Below are 18660 nucleotides of genomic sequence, written 5' to 3'. Positions count from 1 at the left end.
GTTTTGTATTTTACAAAACAAAGTCTTACAAAGTGAAAAAGCATACAAAATTTCGATTCTTTTAATACCCATATTTATAAGTTGAGTACTTTAGAAAAAATACGGTATTTTGTGATCAATTTTGAGTTCATATTTTTCTTTGAAAAATATTAGATTATCAAAAAATATATTCTAAGTGAAAGTACTTAAAATTTAACATGATATGGTTGAATTAAGTCGATTTTAGAAAGATGTCCCGCCCGTGTGGATCAATCGGACCGCGCACTGGACTCACAATCCAGAGGTCGCCGGTTCGAATCCCGCGGCGGGCGCTCTAAAATTCTTTGAGTAAATATAGGTAATCGGCGCCGTCGCTCCGTGCCATACTTTCATACACTTAGGAGCCCAGGGCGGCGAAGTCCTTGTAGATAAAAAGGAAGACACTAGTGGTTGGTACTAGCAATGGTGGCCGACAGCTATAAAGTCAACTTCGTTTCGTTAGAAAGATTTAGAAAATGAGTTATCGTCCATAATCTTATCGCCGATAGAATAAAAAAAAATAAAAAATAAAATAAAATAAAAATAACGATAACGATGGATTATCGTTATCGTCCTGACGATAACAAAAGAACTATCGTTATCGTTATCGAGCCTCAATAATTTTATCGTTAACAGCCTTGGTTCGTAGTGTACTTGTTCTATTGATTTGAAATATTTAAGTTTTGTTCTAAGTTTCAAGATAGGATTAGTTGGTATAGTGTTAGTTAATCAAAATGTATTCTATTCAATGCAACATTTTTAAAATATTTGAAATAAATAAAAAAAACTAACTTAATCCACCTATGTGGTTGGAGCCTTCCTCACTCATAACTAACAATGGTTGTATACAAATTTCATCTATTTTTTAGATCTGGAATAAAAAAGTACATCAACATCACTTAAGTGGCCATATCTCGAGACAGGGTTGCCAGATCTTCAATGTTTTGAACTCGATGGAAAGGTCTTTTGATAACCTAACCAACGATAGGTCGGATGATGGACCTGGATATAGTTTACATACATTTAAGTGAGATCCGGATATATGTGAAAACCCATTTTTATACATAACTTTTGAACTACTTATCGAAACTTCAATCTGTATAAAACTCGATCTATGGGACCCTAAACCAAGTCGAATGCAACAGGTTCGGGTCAAATCGGTTCAGCCAGTGCCGAGAAACATGAGCTAGTTTGTTGGTCACATACATACATACACACACACATACACACAGACATTTGTCCAGTTTTCGATTCTGAGTCGATATGTATACATGAAGGTGGGTCTACGACGTTGTTATACAAAGTTCATTTTTAGAGCAGGATTATAGCCTTACCTCAGTGAGGAAGGCAAAATGAATAATCAAACGAAAAGTAAAACAATGATTAAAAGCATATAGGCATACCAGTTTACATGTAAAAGAAAGGTAATTATTATAAGAAATGTCTATAAAGATTTATTTAAATTCAACAAAAATATGTTTTAAAAGATATCTATGTTTACTGATGTATACAAATTTTACCAAAAATGAAAAAATCCGCGAAACAATGGACAAGTTCGATCAATTTATCATTACATCGGAAATGCGCAGCTGCTCACCGCCCCCTGAATACTCTGGAGCGCATCCTCGATGTCACCGGTGACCAGATCAGCGCAGATTCGGTTACGCGTTGCAGCATCCTGTTGGGCAGAACTGATGAATTGTTGCACCATACCCAGGGCACTCTGAACCGTGTTAAGTTCGGAGTAGATGTTCATAAAGTACTGCAAAAGTAAGTGAATTGTGTGTTGTTGAGATTGCTATAAGGTGTTACAGTTGGTACTCACCTGATTGATGCATGTGGTGGACGTTGGCTGGCAGATTTGCAGCTGACCATTCAGAGCCGTCAGATCATTCTTCAGCATGTTGATGGTAGACACAGCGATTGGGGTGATTGCATTGGCGGCGTTGACCTCTTGTTGAAGGCAATTACCTAGTTTGCCAATGGAGTTGGGAATGTTGAGCATTTGAGTAAGGTTTTTGGCCATACAAATGTCCATGTTCATCGGCGTGCTGAGTGTGTACAACGAAGAGGAGTACGTCTGGAAGAGCTTGTCAATCGCTTGCTGCAGCGTGCTGGTCAGCAGAGACATGTCCTTGGATATCTGCGAGTTGATCAACTGTTCTCCGTTTTGTAAGGACTGGTTGAAGTATTGGACAGTTGACAAAATTCCCGACAAGCTCAACTGGGTTGTTCCGTAGGTATTGATTAATCCAGTATAGGTTACATTCACGTAGTCTACCAAGTCGTTCAAGGCAGCGTTAATCATGTTCTTTCCTGCGTTGAGGGCGGTGTAGTAGTTGTCCAGCACGATAGACAACGATTGCAGATTGGTAGATAAGACGGATAGTCCTCCGGAACCTACCGTAACGGCAGAGTACAATGAGAAGGCTCCTTGAATGGAAGCCACCAGGAAAATTACGGCCAGCCAACGGTTCATTGTTCTTCCGTTCAGGTTCTTCGTGTTTAAACTGTAAGAAACAACTGCTGCTGATGCATGCTTCGAGTGAATCTTTTATACTGCTTTCTATGTCATCTCAAAGACCAGTCGTATCACTAGCACATGCTTTCCCAGTACTTAACCTATCAGCTCGATTGACTCTGGAACAATGTTTCCAATGCTTTGTGCGATTGTCTTCAATAAACGAGGTCGTTATAAAAATTATGCTATAAAAGCTTCAACATCCCAGACGATCCCCATCAGTCAGTTTGTTCTCGTTTCAAAAAGATGAAGCTCTTTTTAGTTCTCGTTGCTATGGCAAGCCTGGTCAGCGGTATCCAAGCTGCCGGTTCAATATTGGATTTTGTGGCTGGAAACATAACCGCTCAGCTCAATACGCTCAGCGCTAACGTCCTTACATTCAACAACTCTCTTATCGCCGGAGATGCTCAGATTTCACAAGCCTTCAACAGCTGGAACTCGGCTTTGCAAAGTGGCGTCGTTGCTATCCGTGACCGATTTCAAAGCTATCCCACCCTCAGCACCCTCGGACTCAGCAGTGTCCTGAGCGCTCTTGGATCGTCCAGCTTCATGCCCTTGGCAACGGACCCCTCGCTGGCCAGCTTGAACTCCGCAGTCCAGAGCTATGCTCAACAAACCGTTAGCCAGCTGAACATGGCAGTGCAAAACATGAAATCACAACCTCTAGGAATCTTCTCCGCAATCTGCCTGCTCAAGTACGGGCCAGCCCTCACAGCAAAACCAATTTTGCTCAGCCGCTTTGGCGAGTGTTTGACCAACGAAACTGCCCGGCTGGCGATCGTTGCCCAGAACGTGTCCAGTGCGTTCGCCTCATCAGCAAGCTTTGCCCAATCGCTGTTCAGCATGAGCAGCATCTGTACCGTCCCAACAGTTGCCCAACTTACCCCTTCGCCGTACGCTCCGTCAACTCACTGCATCCAAGCGGTAACAATGCCATCAATTAATAGCTTAATTAACATTCTTAACATGATTTTGAGTCCATTTCTTTCACAGTACCTTTCGGATATGGCCCAGGTCCCGACGTACGTTACGTTCGCCGACTCAGCCCGCTGGGCGCAAACTTCGCTGATCAACACCAGAGTTCAACGCTGCGCCTCCTTTGTCCAAGCCGACATCCAGGACACGATCAACCGCGTGCAGAGCTCGTTCGGTGCCTGTTTGAGGACGGGAAATTAGTTGACTTCTTTGGAGTTTTGGGATGTGTTGAACTTTCATGACTACCGTCATCAGAGGTGACATTGGGTCTGGGGGTAAGATTGAGTCATACAAATTCTAGCATTTTTTTATGACACGATCTCACCCCCAGACCCAATAACGGTACATTTCTAGATCTTACATTTAAACATGAATGAATAAAACAATTGTTGTGCTTAAGACAAAATTTGCAATGCGGAAAATAAAAAAAAAATAAAGAGGAAAATTTAAAAATAAAAGGTCTGGAATTCTCTACGAAGTTATCGGCAGAACATTTCATGCATTTTTTATCTTAAGTTTATTCTAGGAAACACACCGCACCACTTTCCGGAAAAATCAATATTGTTCCGTTTCCCATACATTTATTTCAAAAAGTCCCATAAACTTTACTCTCAATAGCGACCCCTAAACTTGGCTAAAAATTGGCACAGATGCTTATTTTGGTCAAGAATTTCAAATGTTTCTTGTCACCCTACTGCCCATACAAAAATGGTTCATAATTATTATATCACTGAGCCAAAACCGGAAATGGATTTTATTTGTACTTTTTATTTGGTTCAAACTTTTTGGGGGCCTTCCCTATGACCAATGAAGCCATTTTGTGTCATTGGATCACTCAAATCTGTAACTTTGGAAGGAATTTTCTGAACGTTGCAAAGTGTGAGGACTACTCAGAAAAATAGATACACGAAAAAATGGCAATTTAAAAAAAATAATGTTATTTAATAAAAACTATTTCCACAAATTCGTGTGTTGATTTTTTGATTTGTTTTGGGTGAAGGAAAACCGCAACTTTTGAGCCATAGAGAAGTATGGACAAATATTTTGCCACCAAGCTATTTTTTTTGAAAAAATTTGCTTTTTATGAAAAAAAATACATTTTTTTGTAAAAAAAACTTCAGATTTTGAAGATAAAATTAAATTTGCAATCGTAAAGTACTCAACAAATGTTTTGATAAAGTGCACCGTGTTCAAGATACAGCCTCTCAAAGTTGAAACTTGCCGTTTTTTGTTTTTTAAGATATGTTTCTTGATTGTGCATTCCTGAAAATATTTGTTTTGAAAAGTTGAGGAAATTTGCTTTAAAATTATCATAGAGACTTTGAAGATTGGACCTCTGGTTGCTCAAACACAGCAAATAAAAGAAAAAGAAACAAGAAAATTTAAGTTTTTTAGGCGAAAAAAAGTTAATATAAAAATCAGAAATATTTTTTTCCCTGTAAAATTGGACGCCCGATTTGATGGCGTACTGAAAATACCAAAAAAAAACGTATTTTTCATCGAAAAAACACATAAATAGTATTAAAAACCGAGACACATTAAATTATTTAATTGAAAAAAAAAAAAGGATTATGTCATATAAGGGAAATTTGATGTACTTTTCGAATCTGCATTAACCCAGAAGGGTAATTTTTTCAAATAGATTTTTTTTATTTTAGAATTTCGTGTTTTTTATAACTTTGCAGTGTTATTTTTTACAGTGTAACAATGTTGTACATTGTAGAGCAGACAATTACAAAAATTATGATATATAAATTTTAGGGGTTTGCTTGTAACCATCACGAGTAATCGCGATTTTACGAAAAAAAAAAGTTTTGAAAAAGTTACTTTTTGCATTTCTTTTTGTTTCGTCGTCCGTGTCTTTTGCGGGTGCCCGAGCAGACGGAAATAACTTGGGAAGGTCATTTTTTGATATTGTGAGAAGATCGAAATATGTTATTGGGATGATCGGATTAGTTGTTAAAATAACAAAAATCAAAAACAAAGATTTGTTCGAAGAATAACTTAAACTGTTATTATGTTGTTATTGCAATAACAAACCAATAACACAGAAGGAATAACAAGATTTGTTATTTTGTGCGGAGAGATGGAGCAGCATAATAACAAAAAAATGTTATTGAACTTGTAAGTCTCCATTACAAAAAAAGTTATTGTTTTGGTTTATTTACCATTTGCAAATAAACCTGCAGTTGCCATAACTCTTCTGTACTAGTCAGGGCTGCAGAGTCGGGTTCATTCAAGCGACTTTGAATCCATACTTTGAAGATAACTCCGACTCTGGAAGCAGGATATGACGTCAACGCCGACTTCAGCTCTCCAAAAATACACGACTTCACAGATTCCGACTCCAAGTGAAAGTTGCTGAAAATTAGCTGAATCCGATGCCGTCTCCGAGGTCTCACTCCAGCTCGAACTTCAACGTCAGCTCCGACTTCCTCGCTCTGAGAAAATAATAACAGTTTTTGTTATTCACATTTCAAAAATACTCAATAAATTAATCAATTCCCTTAGAGAATATAACAAACTTAAAAAAAAACTTTCAAAAGTTAATGTTATCAGATTAATTTAAGCTTAAGGACCCCATTTCATGGTCAAATAAATGACCACGATTAAATTGGTCAAAATTATTCCATAGTTCTAGCCAATTTTAGTAAAGTCCCTTTGGGGGTATATCAAATAATAAAAAAATCAACTTTCAAAATTTCAACCTTTTAGAATAATGTTAGCTTAAGGACCCCGGATAAAAAATTACCATTTGATTACCATATTGGATCATACAATGACACTTTGAGAAATGGTAACTATTTGTGAAATCGTTTTTTCAATTTCCCAAAATTAAAATTTAACTATATCAAACTATTTGTGAACTGTTTGATTTAAGGTTACTTTTTGCCAAATAGTACTTAAACCATTTATTTACCATACAACAAACAGTTTTTTGACGAAAATAGTACTGAGTTTTTTAAGGTTACCATTGCTAACCACCCTTATGCCAGATGGTTAAACCATTTGTGAGATAGTAAAAATTCATGCCAACCATATAAATACCATTTTTAAAACAGTAGTCAAACATTTTTGGAAATGGTAGTAACAATATAGTTTAAAGTTCAATTACCATATGAAAAAAAGTTGGTACTTTTTTATGCGGGACCCCATTTCATGGCCAAAATAATGACCCCGACGAAAATGGTCAAAATTATCCCATAGTTCTAGCCAATTCAAGCAAAGTCCTTTAGGGGGTATATCAAATAATAAAAAAAATCAACTTTCAAATTTTCAACTTTTTTGAATAATTTTAGCTTTTTTTTTTTTTAATTTATATTTATTCAGATTTTTTCTTCCATGTACATTCATTCAGTTAAAATATTATTGAGTGTCCAATCACAATCGATGACTTTTCACCTCAATTTTAAATACTAGCAACTTTCATTTATTCATGAAATATTGTAGCTTTCGCTATTCAGTGATTTCAAATGTAGGAGGTCCTACATGTACAAAAGGGAAAAGGGATACCTTAAAACTAACTTATAAACTATATAAAGAGCGGATCAATGCAGCTGAAGACTGCAATGATTTTTGTCGAAATGCATCAATTATCTTATTGGACATAACATCCAAAGTGTCAACTTCGGCTAATTGATGAAGTTCACTGGTGCTGAACCAGGGAGGAAGTTTCAGAATCATTTTCAGAATTTTGTTCTGAATCCTCTGAAGTTTTTTCTTCCTGGTTAGGCAACAGCTTGTCCAGATCGGCACAGCATAAAGCATGGCAGGTCTGAAAATTTGTTTATAAATTAACAGTTTATTCTTGAGACAAAGTCTAGAATTCCTGTTTATAAGTGGATACAAACATTTAATATATTTGTTACATTTAACCTGGATACTTTCAATGTGATCCTTGTAAGTAAGGTTTTTGTCAAAAGCAAGTCCAAGATATTTCACTTTATCCTCCCACTTTAAATTTACCTCATTCATCTTTATAATGTGATGACTCTTTGGTTTAAGAAAATCAGCCCTTGGTTTGTGAGGGAAAATAATAAGTTGAGTTTTTGCAGCATTTGGAGTAATTTTCCATTCTTTCAAATAAGAATTGAAAATATCCAAGCTTTTTTGTAATCTTCTTGTGATGACACGAAGGCTTCTACCTTTGGCGGAGATGCTTGTATCATCAGCAAAAAGTGATTTCTGACATCCTGGGGGCAAATCAGGCAAGTCAGAAGTAAAAATATTGTATAAAATTGGACCCAAAATGCTTCCTTGAGGGACGCCAGCACGTACAGGTAGTTGATCAGATTTGCTGTTCTTATAACATACCTGCAGAGTACGATCCGTCAAATAATTTTGAATAATTTTCACGATATAAATCGGAAAATTAAACCTTTTTAATTTCGCAATCAAACCTTTATGCCAAACACTGTCAAATGCTTTTTCTATGTCTAGAAGAGCAGCGCCAGTTGAATAGCCCTCAGATTTGTTGCTTCGAATTAAATTTGAAACTCTCAACAACTGATGAGTAGTTGAATGCCCAAGGCGAAATCCAAACTGCTCATCAGCGAAAATTGAATTTTCATTAATGTGCGTCATCATTCTATTAAGAATTATTCTTTCGAATAATTTACTAATAGATGAAAGCAAACTAATGGGCCGATAGCTTGAGGCTTCAGCAGGATTTTTATCCGGTTTCAAAATCGGAACTACTTTGGCATTTTTCCAACTACTGGGAAAATATGCCAAATCAAAACATTTGTTGCAAATTTTGACCAAGCTACTTAAAGTTGCTTCAGGTAATTTTTTAATTAAAATGTAAAAAATGCCATCCCCACCAGGGGCTTTCATATTTTTAAATTTTTTGATAATAGATTTTATTTCATTCAGATCCGTATTAAAAACTTCATCTGATGAAAATTCTTGTTCAACAATATTCTGAAATTCTATTGAAATTTGATCTTCAATAGGACTCAAAACATTTAAGTTGAAATTATGAGCACTCTCAAACTGCTGAGCAAGTTTTTGAGCTTTCTCCCCATTAGTTAATAGAATATTATCACCATCTTTTAAAGAAGGGATTGGTTTTTGAGGTTTCTTAAGAACCTTTGAAAGTTTCCAAAAAGGTTTGGAATAAGGTTTAATTTGTTCGACATCTCTTGCGAACTTTTCATTTCGCAGGAGAGTGAATCTGTGGTCAATAACCTTTTGCAAATCTTTTTGAATTCGCTTCAGTGCAGGATCACGAGAACGTTGATACTGTCTTCGGCGAACATTTTTTAGACGAATCAGAAGCTGAAGATCGTCATCAATAATGGGAGAATCAAATTTGACTTGGACTTTAGGAATAGCAATATTCCTAGCATCCAAAATTGCATTAGTTAAAGATTCCAAGGCTGAATCAATATCAGCTTTGGTTTCTAAAACAAAATCATGATTTAAATTATTCTCAATATGATGCTGATACCTGTCCCAATTAGCTTTGTGGTAATTAAACACAGAACTATTGGGTTTGGTAACTGCTTCATGAGAAAGTGAAAAAGTTACTGGAAGGTGATCAGAATCAAAATCAGCATGAGTCACTAAAGGACCACAATACTGACTTTGATTTGTCAAAACCAAATCAATTGTTGATGGATTTCTAACAGAAGAAAAGCAAGTTGGCCCATTCGGGTATAAAACCGAATAAAGACCAGAAGTGCAATCTCTGAATAGAATTTTACCATTGGAATTTACTTTTGAATTATTCCAAGATTGGTGTTTGGCATTAAAATCACCGATGATCAAAAATCGAGATCTATGCCGAGTAAGTTTATTCAAGTCCCCTTTGAAATAATTTTTATTTTCCCCAGTGCATTGGAAAGGCAAATATGCAGCTGCAATCATAATTTTCCCAAAAGAAGTTTCAAGTTCAATGCCCAAACTTTCAATAACTTTTAACTTAAAGTCACGTAAAGTGCTATAAGTCATACTACGGTGGATAACTATTGCAACTCCACCGCCATTTCGATTCATTCTGTTATTGGTTTTAACTTTATAATCTGGATCACTTTTCAAATAAGTGCCAGTTTTTAAAAATGTTTCGGTTATAACAGCAACATGCACGTTATGAACTCGTAAAAAGTTGAAAAATTTATTTTCTTTCGCTTTTAAAGAGCGAGCATTAAAATTCATAATATTGATGGAATTACTTAGATCCATGATTAAACTTCAGGGTAAGAACAACATCATTCGCAAATTTTAATCCAATCTGGATTGCTTCCATCATGGATGTAGCATTACTCATTGTTTGAATCAAACCAAACAGTGAGTTTTGCAAAAAAGTCATTTTTTCAAACGTAACATCGCCGAGATCAGAAGATCCCAAAGCGTTGCCAGCAGAAAAATTTTCAAATGAAATTTGAGGTACCTGCCCAATTTGAAAATTGGTAGAGGATTTAAAATTCGTGGATGAACCCGAATCCGAAACGACGTTGGCATAAGAAATGCCATTGCTGTTACCTAACTTTTCCACGGTAGGGGTATTTTTAGCATTGTTCGAGTGAGACAGCACGAACGTTTGATTTAAAGATGCAGGTACAACCTGACTTTGAGAAAATTTCGGTTTGGATTTCGGCTGATGCTTAGCACGAGAATCCAAAACCTTTTTTCTGATGGGGCAATCCCAGAAATTTGATTTGTGATTTCCACCACAATTTGCACATTTAAATTGGGTGACTTCTTTCACGGGACAATTGTCCTTGTCGTGAGAAGAATCCCCGCAAACCATGCATTTTGAAACCATGGCGCAATGATCAGTACCGTGACCGAATGCCTGGCAACGCCGGCACTGGGTCAGATTCTGGCCATTACCGCCATGTTTCTTAAAATGCTCCCACTTTACCCGTACATGGAACAAAAACTGTACTTTGTCCAAATGTTTCAAATTGTTGATTTCATTTCTGTTGAAATGAATCAGATAAAATTGTGAAGTCAAACCAAAGCGAGAAATATTCCCGTTTGATTTTTTCTTCATTGGTATTACTTGGGATGGGGCAAAGCCAAGCAACACCTTAAGTTCGTTTTTGATCTCATCCACCGACAAGTCGTTGGAGAGACCTTTCAGGACCGCCTTGAATGGACGAGCATTCTTGGTCTCATACGTGTAGAAATTGTGTTTGTGGTTTTTCAAATAACCAACAAAAGTTTGGTGATCTTGTAAAGATTCCGTCAACAAGCGACATTCTCCTCTTCGACCAAGCTGGAACGAAACCTTCAAATTGCAAGTTTCCTTGCAATTCTTCAGTTGCGTTCGAAAGCTGGCCAAATCGGAGACGGAAGTCACTACAATTGGCGGAGCCTTTACTCGTTTCTCGACGGCAGAAGGCTCAGTACGAGGAGAAGGATCCTTGTCAACAGTTTCGGATAAAACACCGAAACTGTTTGCCAATGGAATTGGAGGATTGACCTCACTTTCAGAATCAGAATCAGACCTCGGATGAGGCTGTTTTCTTTTTCTGTTTCCGTTAGCCGATTTAGCGTTCAAACGCTTCACCGACGTAACGACCAAATCTTCAGAAGATTTGCGTTTACCTTTGTTTTGACGCATTTTGCAATCTTTAAAAGATGGCTTCGTTTGTAAAATACAACAAAATTTCAGGTGGGGTTAGTCTTGAAAAGACTGTTTAGAATTTTGGAAAATAACTCAGGTAGTCTTTAAAAAGACTGTGAATTTTGTTTGAAATAACTCTGAGCTTAGGTAGTAAAAAAAATACCGCAGCTCTAGTGTCCGTTCACCACGAAGGTTCGCAAGACACTGAATAATTTTAGCTTAAGGACCCTATTTCATGGTCAAATTAATGACTCTGACGAAATTGGTCAAAATTATCCCATAGTATTAGCCATTTTAAACAAAGTCCCTAAGGGGGTATATCAAATAATTAAAAAAATCAACTCTCAAAATTTCAACTTTTTAGAATAATTTTAGCTTAAGGACCCCAACGAAGACCGAGCCACGTAGCCCAGTGGTAACGCTTCGGCCTCGTAAGCGGTAGATCGGGGTTCAAATCCCGGCTCGGACCAACACAACTGGTGATTTTTTCCCTTCTGGATACGATTGCTTAGTAAAGGGAAGGTAGTGTATCGTCACAAACTGGACCTTATCAAGACACCTTAGGAAGACAACCTATGGAATGTTAACATTTACCTTAACATGTTAACATTGAGTTGATTAATAAACTGTCACTGAATCCGCCTTGTAAATGCCGGCCCCGATACTCTTCACGGGTGTTCCCCTCAGGAACAGGGAAAGATTTACTTTACTAAGGACCCCATTTTATGGCCAAAATAATGACCTCGACGAAATTGGACAACATTATACCAAAGATCTAAACATATTTAACAAAAGAAAAAATAATAACAGATTGTGTTGTGGACACTTAAAAACTTTTCCATTTGTGCGATTTATGGTAATTTTATTTCTAAGTCAGAATACCAAACGAATAACAAATCTTGTTAAAAGGAGAGTTTTGAAATGTATAAAATTTCCTCTTATAAGCGTGTTATTTAACATTTTCAGTATAATATCACTTCAATACTAAATCTTGTAATTTTATCAGAAACTGATATTATTTATTCTTCTTGAAGTTGAAGTTGAGGATAAAATAATAACTCTTTTTGTTATTTTAACAGGATAGGTTATTGAAATATTATTAATTTTGTTATTACCGTCTGCCCGGGATGACCATGAACAGCAATGATCAACGATGACCAACTTTTTCAAAGCTTGATGTTTATTAGCAAACCCCTTATGTTTATATATCTTTTTTTTTTTAATTGCCTGCTCTACAACTTTGTAGAACAAAAAAGGTAAAAATTAACACTGCAAAGTTATAAAAACACGAAATTTTAAAATGAAAAAAAATATTCTTAATGAAAAAATGAAAGAACATTAAATTTCCCAAAAGTACATTAAATTTCCCAAAATATGACATGTTCCAAAATTTGTTACAGTTGAGTAACGGAAAATTGCAGTGTTTTTAAAACTTGTTTTCAGAATTATGAGTACGCCGGAGGGTCTGAGATTCCATTAAAAAAATGTCCACGTGGTTTATGAACGGTCCCTGTATAAATTTGCAAGCTGCGCTTTAAATTTGAAATTAAGTTTTATTATTTCTTTGAAATTCTAAGAAAGTTATAAATGTACTTTTTGTAAAATTATTGTTTCCTTTCTACAGATTTCATGTAGCCCAACCCGTGAGCCCACTTCCACCTTAAGAAGCTTTTCTCCAATCGAGCATCATCTTGGGGCTCATGGTTGCAGCTTTTCCAAACTGTACCTCCAAAGTTCGTGGTGTGAAATGGCCTCCAACGGGTCGTGGCTGGTGGCGGATGATTATGATGGTGGCGCTCCGACAACGACAACAACACTTGACTTGATGCCAGGACGACATCCACCAGCCTCCGCGGTTGTGGGGTGAGCGGGAAGTGTGAGGTGGGTCGGCTTGTGCATTATTATAATTTATTTCACTTTTATCTAATAAGGGCGGATTTTCTTCCTCCGCCAAAGAAGATTGTTTTTTATTATCTTTTATTACACTTTTATCGCTCCGCAGCTGTTTTTCCCAAAGTGAAGAGGGCTGCTCTTCAGGAGGTAACGGGCGTGAAGATAAAAAAAATGCGCTGGGAAATTAGCCTATGAAAGGAAAATGAGTGGAGAAAGCCGGAGAAAAAAGAAAAGCTAATGCCTTTCCAAAGAGCAGGAGGGTGGAAAAATAACATTGCCCAGCCGGGCCGCATCTCGTCGCAAGTCCCACACAAAATGATGACGGGATCTGGCCGAAGCCAAAACTCATCCCTCCCTGAAAGTAGGCAAAAAAAAGTCATCTTCTGGTTTTGCATTATGATAACTGCTGGAACATCTCTCTTTCTCTTTCGGAGGCTTGAAAGCTGAGCTGAAGAAAATCTGTGGAGGTGTTTGGATCCACGAGAGAGAGTGTGCTTGGGAAGGTTTAAGCTAATAAAAGTTAATGGAATTATATTCTAATTAATTAAAATTTACAACAGTCAGCAGCAAGACATGGCGCAAGGTGATGAAAATTTATAGCCGTTCGGATCTGCAGCAGTCCCGCTGGACGAATGGCTTTGATGATGTGATGCGAAGTGGGCGATATGAATGGGATTATTTTGATGAATGAATCTGGTCGGTTTCTGAGAAATTTTATAAGTAGTTTATCCACTTTGTTTTTTTTGTTTTTTTTTTGTTTTGTCTGATGTAAGATCAAATTTTTGAAAACAATAGTTAAGTCCAGACTTGATTATCTAAAGCCACGATTATTCGCAGTCACAAAAAAAAACAAAAAAATAAATAAATTTAACTTAAACAGTATTTTTTTCTTTAAATTATTTCAGACCTGAATCCAACCTGAATTCTCAAAAAAAAAAGAAGATGGTTCTTATTACCACACAAAAATGACAGGCTTATTTTGAAAATTTGGATTTTTGGGTCATTTATGATTCATCAGGCCAGACCTTAAAGGCTTAAAAGGGTTTGAAAGTGAGTTCCAAAATGTACATTGAATATACTCATTAGGGTGGGTACGTTTTTCAAAAAGTTCTCGGATCAAGTTTTAGTATGGTTCCCCTTGTAGGGCATGCCCATAGGGACTTTCATGCCAAATATCAGCTCATTTGGTTGTAAACTGGCTGCGCGCATCAGGGTTAAAGTTTACATGGAAATTACTATGGGAAATTGGAACTTTTTGTTCAAACGCTCCTACTAGTCTGGGAAAATCACGCGCCAACCTCTGGTATGGTCAGGCCTATGGGGAATGGTCTGGAGAACACTTTTCCCGAAGAGAGCATATGGATTCGTTGTCCCTAGACCTGGCGCATCGGCAAACAATCCGATGTCTCCGGAATCAACGGTTTTCCCTTAAAAAGCATCAAATTTTCCTTAGCAAGCTATGAAAGCTTGATGAACACCGCGACGCTATACGTCAGGCAGCTACCACGTGGGTGAGAAACGGCTTGAATATTTAATTGCAAACCTTCTTTTAACTAGAAAATGATCATTTCGAGTAATCCTGATATTATTTAGTCGAATTCAGAATCTTTGCATAGCAAATTTGTATTTTTTGCAAATATTTCAACCACGTGGTAGCTGCCTGACGTATGGCGTCGCTGTGTTCATCTTGCTTTCATAGCATGCTAAGGAAAATTTGATGCTTTTTGAGGGAAAACCGTTGATTCCGGAGACATCGGATTGTTTGCCGATGCGCCAGGTCTAGGGACAACGAATCCATATGCTCTCTTCGGGAAAAGTGTTCTCCAGACCATTCCCCATAGGCCTGACCATACCAGAGGTTGGCGCGTGATTTTCCCAGACTAGTAGGAGCGTTTGAACAAAAAGTTCCAATTTCCCATAGTAATTTCCATGTAAACTTTAACCCTGATGCGCGCAGCCAGTTTACAACCAAATGAGCTGATATTTGGCATGAAAGTCCCTATGGGCATGCCCTACAAGGGGAACCATACTAAAACTTGATCCGAGAACTTTTTGAAAAACGTACCCACCCTAATACTCATTGTATTATGTTAGCCCTCAATCTGTGCAAACATTCATCATCCATAAAGTTTAAACAATCCAAATTTGGTTTAAAAAATATTTTCCAACATAACTTTACTTGAAAACTTTTTCTTTTGAAAAAGAGAGACTTAGTTTGCATTATGTAATAGGTTGACAATACTTTTGAAAAAAAAAAACTTTTGAGAATAATTGTTTAATCACGCATTTCATTACAACTTTGAAAAAATGGGATATCGACGTCGTCGTGCTATCTTGTCGCACCCGCCATTTCGACGTTCCGAGAAAAACGCGTTTTAATGTTTGACCTTGAATAAACAAAAACTAGAGCACGCAATGTAAACAATAACAAACACGTTTTGTTTGGCTGACCATTCTGTGCATTGTCCCGATGTTTGGTTGAAATTGGTTGCTGGAGCCCCGAGATATAATTACAAATGTTTACGGTAGTCTAACTTGTACGTGCGTCAAACGCGTTCTGACCTGAAATCCCTTTGGCCAATTGTCGCACTTACATCAATTTTCAGGGAGTGACAAGATAGCACGACAAGATTGAAACTACTTTCATATGTAAAGTGACAAAAATGCACGGAGTTTTTTCGGTTTTTGTTGAATATCTCAGGATTTAAATCGAATTTTGAGGATCTGTGAAGGTCAAAAGGTGAGGCATTGTGAGCTGCACAAAATGGCGTTCTTAACTCAATTTGGCCCAAAATGCACGTACGACAAGTTAGCACGATGGCGACGATATACAAAAATATGTTTAATCTTAAAACAAACATTCTTTAAAATTATTATTTCCTTTCATTAAATGGAAGTTATTAGTTTTGGTTTTAATTTGAAATTCTTTTCGACTTTTATTATTTTTTTTGAGTTTGATTTTTTTTTAGGAAAAAATGTAACAGATTATACCTATACAATAAATAAAACAATAAAACTCTCTTCTGCCATTTTGTTTTGAATTTTCGGTGGTTAAACTAAAGATTGCAAACTTATTATTATTTATATTTTTTCCAAAGTTTTTCAAAAATTATGAGCTTTTGAAAAATTGGCAAAATTGCCAAATGAATTTTGATCTACTTGTGACATAGTTCAAAAAATTTTCACTTAAAATATCAAAAACAACATTTTTTTTTTTGAAAAAAATGTGATTTTGCGCATTTTTTTTTTGTGTGAAAAGTCCAATTAAAAAAGAGTTTTTTTTTCTAAAAAATACCTACACATTGCCAAAGACACAAAAGATCAGAAAATCCGTCCGCAAAATACAGATTTTTGAATATTTTTATAGCTTTTTTCTAAGGCAGGTCGCAAAACTGTATGGAGACTTCTTCGGTTATAGAAAGTCACACTTAGTTTTTTTTCCCTAAAATACAATTTTGATTACAAAAATACAAAAAATAAAATATAACAAAACTCATTCTTGAGAGAACTGCTCAAAAAATGAAACATTGGGTTTGGGGGTTGAGATTGGGTCAAAGTGATTTTTTACGGATTTTATTATTTCTAAATGATACTCAATGAAACTAAATCCAGTTAAAAGGGTTGTGTAGGGGATATCTCAAGATAACTTAGCTGAAAAAATCTCATTTCTAGACCACATCCTGTCATTTTAGCAGCTGTCTTAAGTTGAGCTACGTTTTTGGCCAAAAATAACCTCTCGAAAAAACAACTTTTTAATGTTTTCGTTAAAATTGCTCCAAAAGTACACAAATGTTTGTTACTCTCTGCTTTAAACATTGTAGCATGTCAATACGATTCCCTCGAACAATAAACACTGTATGATGACTTGTTTTTGCCATATATTTGTATTTGAGCTTCATTTTAATTTAGTTTGACCCAATGTGACCTCTCTAAGGGGTGGATAAAATTTCAAACGATTGGCATTTAAGGTAGAGCTCATCAAATTCCACCATATTTTGGGAAAATGTTAGTAAACTATCTAGGAACAATTCTACGTTAAAAAAATTTTCGATGATGTTTAAATTGTTTTTGTTACTAAGAAATTTCGAGATGAGTATGGTTATTTGACCCATAGTCACCCCCACTGACGGTAGGTACTTGTATTGTTTATGTTTTACTTCGTTAATTTTTGATAGTTTTATATGCAGTTATGTTGTTAATTTTTGTTTTATTTTTGTAGTTCAAGGTCTGCTATAAAACCTCAAATTGTCCAATTGACTTCCAATTCGCTTTTGAATATTTTAAATTATATTTTTTCAAATACTGTTTGGAATCTTCTAAGTGATTCACAATTTTACATTTTTTGATATGAAAATAAATCATTAGCTTTTGAGTCACAATAAACTGTGTGAAAAAATAATGCGAACATTTTGCTTCACAAAAAGCAGGAGGAACAAAGTTCAAATACGCCAAAGTTGAACATAAATTATTTTTTTGATTTCATGACATTGGCAATGCTCGATAAAAAAGTGAAATCATCAAACCTAAAATTTTGTGAAATTAAAGAGTTCTGAAGATTCTTATTTGCCTTAAATTGGATTGTCAGTGAATTTTTATTTTTAAACCCTTCAAATGGAAGGGCTGTTAAAAATACGGTATCTGCAAAATCTTATATTATAACATATAATCTTATTATATAACTAAATTCTGTTTAAAATAATGTTTTGTAGACATCTTAAGTACCCCTTTCTGAAAAAATACATTCCTTGAACAAATCACCAACAAATATTTTTGACATCTTAGCAGCTGTTTAAAGTTGAGGTTTGATTTTGATAATTAATAAACTACCGAAAAAATCAACTTTTCCAAATTTGTTGTGTGATTGATAGAAAAGTACTAAAATGTTTGAAAAACTTCACTTCCAGCATTGTGTCATGTCAATGCGTTTACCCTGAGTGATGATTTGCAAAATAGATTTCCTGCGAAAAAAAAAAAATCAAAATAAAAATAAAATCAGAACCTGAGAGGATCAATATGGGAGAGCAGAGACAAAAAGTCGAATAATTGAGATTTCAGAATTGTAAATTATCTGACAAAAAAGTAGAACGATCCCTATTCCTCAATCTTTTTTCATCACCATGCAAATCAAACTATTTTCGGAAACGCAATTCCCTTCTCTGACAGCTGACAGATTTCCCTCCCTTCCTTATCGCAGTAATGCACACACACACACATACACGCACACAGACCCACATTTTCCATCACACTTCACTGGAAGCAGAAACGACGTCGACGTCGAGGAGGACCACGATATAGTGACGACATTATTTCTAGTGGAAATCAGACAGCCACATAAGCTGCCTTTCGGGGTCGTCTTTTTCCCAAAAGTGGGAAAAACTTGGCCAAAAAGGAGAGAAAGAGTGAGAGCAAAAAAAAAAGTTAACGTAACCCCAGGAAAATAAGGAAATATGAATGCCACACATTCATGGGACGAGGACGTAAAAATAAAAATTCATGAAGAAGGTAGAACCGAAAGTGGCAGACGATCGTCGTCTTCTTTTTGGGGTGGTGGAAAGGTGGAAAGCTCGTTTTCGTACGTATGTTTTCCATCCGCTCTGAAACCGTTATCAGCGTTAAAGCTGGAATGGCTTGGCGCATTTTGCCTGTGCTTTGTCGTGCGAAAATAGAAATAGAATAT

The sequence above is a fragment of the Culex pipiens genome, chromosome 3 (assembly GCF_016801865.2).
Source record: "Culex pipiens pallens isolate TS chromosome 3, TS_CPP_V2, whole genome shotgun sequence".
Lineage (NCBI taxonomy): Eukaryota > Metazoa > Arthropoda > Insecta > Diptera > Culicidae > Culex > Culex pipiens.
The sequence above is the reverse complement of the archived record's forward strand: the minus strand, read 5'-3'. Positions refer to the sequence as shown.